This window comes from Papio anubis, chromosome 14 (assembly GCF_008728515.1).
Source record: "Papio anubis isolate 15944 chromosome 14, Panubis1.0, whole genome shotgun sequence".
In the NCBI taxonomy this organism is placed as follows: domain Eukaryota; kingdom Metazoa; phylum Chordata; class Mammalia; order Primates; family Cercopithecidae; genus Papio; species Papio anubis.
Window position 1 is genome coordinate 89730127 of NC_044989.1, and position 5029 is coordinate 89735155.

At 46.7% G+C, this 5029-nt stretch overlaps 1 long non-coding RNA gene across 1 annotated transcript; it reads right to left on the reverse strand.

Annotated features, from left to right (window-relative positions):
* Window positions 1-405: 405 nt before the first annotated feature.
* On the reverse strand, window positions 406-2504 carry LOC103877245. The gene is made up of 3 exons (XR_002516861.2): window positions 1724-2504; window positions 875-1020; window positions 406-688 (listed from the first exon to the last, which is right to left on the reverse strand). It is a non-coding gene; the product is annotated as an uncharacterized LOC103877245 (long non-coding RNA).
* Window positions 2505-5029: the final 2525 nt, after the last annotated feature.

Genomic DNA, 5029 nt, shown 5'->3' on the forward strand with positions numbered 1-5029 from the left:
ATCTTTGTTGATGTGAAATTGATAATTCAAGACATTTATAGGAGATTAGAAAAACTTGGCCACATGGTTCTCCCATGGAGGACCTATTTCCCCATGTTTTGGATCTAGGCTGGGCTCTGGCCTTGCTTTGGCCAGTAGAATGTGGTAAAAAGAAGTCTGTGCCCGAGAGCCCAGGCCTTGCAGCTTTCACCTCCCTCTTGGAGTGTAAACTCATCTAACCTATTAGGAGAGGTCACGGAGTGGAGACCCAGGTGCCAGGTAACTACCAGCACCAACTGCTGAAAGTGGGTAAAGTGGTTAGTGACATAAAGAGGCATTGGGGGATGATGAGCAGTGGAAATGGTCAGTAGGAAGAAATATTTTATCTGATATTTGTCTGATATTGTTCAGAATTGCCAGTGCATGTTTCTAACAAGAAGCACTTTTATTATTAATACAAAAATGTCTGCAGACACTTCATATTTAAAGGCTTGAAGCTGAGCTGGCGTGCTCCCAGTGGCCTCTCATGTCCCTAAGAGGAGCCACAGCCAGCACTGACTGACAGGCAGGTGGGTGAGGCCAACAGGAACTGCTCACCCCACTGACCCAGCTGACTGCAGCTGCATGAGAGAGTCCAGGACAGGCGGCAGGTCATAACAAATAGTAAATTGTTGTTTCACTCTTGTAAGTTTTGTGGTACTCTGATACACTGCAAGAAAATGGAGAAATAATAAATTAAGCCAGATGAAACACCTGTCTAGAAAAATAATTTGGCGTCACTCCCCCTTTGCCTCTTCTCCTCTGTAGATCTGGTATAATGTGAGGAAATAACTCTTCAGTTTGCCCCTGCATCAACAGGTCAGAAATCACAGACTCTGAGAACATGGACATGTACCATGTGGACCCTTTACACTCTCAGGTTATGGCTCCTTCATGAAGCAGGTGTCTTTGCAGCAGGGCAGAGTCTTCCATCCAGAAAGGGTGAGAGGCTGACTGAAGTGCTGCTGGCAGTAAAACATCCCGACATCTTCAGCCTTCAATCTGGATGGCAAGGGAGAAGTAAAAGCCAGAGCCACTTCTATGGAATCTGGGAGGGATTCCTGCAGCCCAGGGAGAGTCTCCAAAGCTGGGCAGCCTGGGAGCCTCCTGGAGTCTCTGTTGGTACCAGACCATGGAGCTGCCTATATCTGTGCTGCTTCTACAAGTGATGGAGAAAAAGTCAATTCCATACGCTGCTGACAAACTCATCTCCAGATGCTGTCAGGGTCTCTGGAGACTGAGTCAGGAGGATCTACCCCCTCCATCCCGCAAGGACAACCTGTTCAGGCAGTGAAATGCATTGCTACTCCCAAAGCATTGGAAGAAACTTGCCCTTTTTCTTAAAAGGCCGATGCCACGCTTAAGCATGACAGATATTAGTACCCCAGGCCTTCCCATCTTTCCTGTGTACAAGAGTCCAGATAGAAATGGCTGCAGAGGTGTCCTCAGGACCAGGGTAACTATGAAAGGGCATACAGCATAGTGCAACCCCACCCTGAGGGACCAATGGGCAGGTTCATTCTTCACAACCTGACCAGGACCTCAGTGAGCCTCTCAAGAGAGGTAGACATGGAGTGGGAGGAGAGACAGAGTCTCTGTGGTCCTAAGGGAGACAGGACAAATTTAGGGCTGTGGCACCCTCTGCCTCGTGGTAAGCCCTGGACTCTATGCCTCATTTTCCTAATAGAGAGTAAAGGCAAATCACCCCCTTATGTCACACTGTAATTTCCAAAGCATGTTTTAGCCCATCATTGCTGGGTGCAAGGCTAAAGTCCCTGCTCATGGTCTGCAGGGGGAAATGCACTCATCCTGAAAGCACGTCACCAGGAGGCAGAGGAGCAGGGCCAGGAAGCACATCTTGGAGTGTCCAGAGGACCTGCTGCTTCTGGACCTAAGAGCAAGGGAAGTGTGGTTGAGCAGATAGTTCCTGTCAGAGCTGCTCTAGAAGCAGGGCCCATGCCCCCAGGGTTAAATAGACACAGGTTTCCTTTGAGCCAATTTGCCTGCCTGATGACCTGAACCAGTGCCCCTCTCCAAGAGCCTCGCAGGGCAGTCAGGCTCACTCCACCTGTGGCTGCTAAGGGGTGGTGGAGGTGGTGGGGATGCCTCAGGTCCCACAGAGGCTGAGGCTGGACTGAGCAGGGCCAGTGATGCTGCCCCGTTCACAGGGCTCCTCTCTAAAAGCTGGAGCAGAGGTCACCCCAGAGCCAACCAGATATCTGTAGAGAGGTCACTGGACATTCTGTTCCTTTGGAGATGGGCTTGTTCTGCTTTAAGCTCTAAGTGGTTGCCAAGGAAACAGCTGTTCTGAGCTCAGACCAGGTAGTCGGAGATCCCAGGAGCCCCCCAGCTCTCCTGTGTTCATAAGGAGCCTCTGGGACCCTCTGGCCTTCTCCATCACAGGAATCGGTTAGGAGACAGATGAAAGAAGTGGGGGGAACGTGGACCTTCCTAACAGCTGCCAGCAGTAGCTGAGGCCAGGGGAGGGGAAGGTGGGCCAACATTTGATTTTTGTGTCCCAAATTGTAGAAAAAATTATACTCCTAAACTAAGAGGATAAAACATTATACTCCTAAACTAGGAATTTCTTCCAACTACTGGGTCAAGATCTGATTCTCATACACTTTGCAAACATCTCAAAATACCTCATAAACTTAGCTCAGAAAAATACAAACAAAATGATAGTCATTTCTATACTTTGGACAATTTTGTCACCTCACTCAGTCCACACCAAACATATTTCCTTAGGGCATGGAAAGAGGCAAGTGGGAAGCAAAGGTGGATCCTATCTGAGTCAGTAGACACCCAAACCTTCCATAAGGGCCAAGGAGGCAGGCTTTTGAAGATCATCAGAGTTCCTGAGTCACAGCCCATGATTGATTGTTGTCTATAGAGACAGCTTCTCCAGATGGCTGAGGGCTGCCTTTGGCTGTGTCCTTCCTTGGGCATGATGCTGGGGAACAAAGCAGGTCTCTATGCCAACTCTGAGCAAGGCCCTCCTGTGGGTGCCTCTCCAAACTCTGAACCTGGACATAGGTGGCATTGGATGCACTTATGGAAGTGAATTCATGATCTGCGATCATGAGAAAAAGGAAAAGAAGTGGGGTGAGGTGAGAGAGGCAGTATGGTGTGTGCAAAGAGTGGACACTTTAATAGTTTAATACACTGAGTATGGTTCCCAAAATGCCAGGTCCTCTTGCTTGGAAATTGTGAATGTCTTTCTTATTTGGAAAAAGGGCCTTTGCGGGTGTAAATTAAGCATATTGAGATGGAGCGATTAACCAGGTTGGCCCTAAATGCAATCACAAGTGTCTATCCTCATAAGAGAGGCAGAGAGAGATTTAACACAGAGAGAAGAGGAGGCAAAGTGACCACAGGGGCAGAGACTGGAGTAACGTGGCCACAGGCAAGGCAAGCTGCAGCCACCAGAAGCTGGAAGAGCAAGAGCAGACTCTCCCCTGGAGCCCCTGGAGGAACCTGGCTGCCAACACCATGATTTTGGCCTTGTGAGATTGATTCTAGGCTTCTGCCCTCAGAACTATAAGAGAATGCATATCTGTTGTTTTAAGACACCAAATTTTGGCAATTTATTATAGCAGCCCCTGAAAAATAGCACAAAAAGTGCTCAGGGAAAATCTAGACTAAAGGTCCAATAGTCATTTGCAATCTTCTTGTTCAACTTTCTAATGCTACACATAAATAGTTAGGTAAAAGATTTTATGGTGGAAATAAATGCACATGAAACCCGTAGCCCACAGTGGGGCACCGGTTGTAGAATTAATAATGATGCCTTTGTGTTGAAAATGACATCTGACTAGTCATGTCTTTTAAAACCTCTTCATTCTAGTAGTTTCAGAGGTGCATAAAACCCAGAACTGAGTACTCTTCTCTAAAAAAATAAAGATAAATTTCATGGCATATCATCTGGTTAAACCCTCAGGACAGCCCTTGATATCTATAGGGCTCCATTTCAGAGATGAGAAGATCGTTCATCTGAGGGCATGAGTGATTTGCACAAAGTCACATGGTCAGTGAGTGCTGGGACTGGGATTTGAATCCATGTGTGTCTGACATTAAGTCGGTTCCTTCCACATGGACAGCCACAGATGATCCCATAACCTATACAATGGTAGAAGAGACAAATCCAAGATGCTATGAAATTCACGGTTCTGTGTTGCATCTGTCTCATATTATGCAACCCTAACATTAAACTAAGCACCTTCTGCAGTTTCTTCTACAAAATGCAACTTTCTCCAAGCCTTTACAAACTCTAAATGGCTTTATTTCAGAATTGGGGGCAGGAGCACATCTTGCCTTGGCCTGAGCCCTTCCTCCTTTCTTCTATTTGTTTCCATCTCTGACTTTGTCCTTCAATCTCAGATTGTGTCCTGCAAATCTAATTTATTCTCCTGTTAGGCAAACCCACCCTTCTCTCAGTCACAGTGGGATTTGACCCCTAGTCTCTGAGATACTCAGAATGTACAAAAGTTAATCAAGGGGTTTACCCAGGAGATTTTCTCCCTAAGAGGAATTCTGTGCTAGCTCTCCTCATAGTAAACTGTGCTCCATCTTTTGTCAAAATTGACACCAAAGGCTGACAAGTTGGAAAGGGTTGGGAGATCAGAGAAAAACATCCCCTTAGAGAGGCAAATCCCATTCTCTCCCTGTGTATGTGTTTCCTGTAGCTGCTGTAACAAATCTCCATGTCCTTGTTGGTTTCAAACAGCATTTGTTTCCTCTCTTACAATTCTGGGAGGGAGAAATCCCACACAGGTCTCACTGAGCTAAAGTCAACCTTCCCTTGAAGAACTTGTTTTTGTGCCTTCTCCAGCTTTCAGACACTGCTATCTCTCCTTGGCCATGGCCTTTTCCTCACATCACTCAGCCTCTCTTTCCACAGTCACATCTCCCCAAATCTGATCCTCCTGCCTTTCTCTTATAAGGACACCTGTGATTATCTGGGACCCACAAGATAAACCAAGATGATTTTCCCATAGAAAGATCCATAATC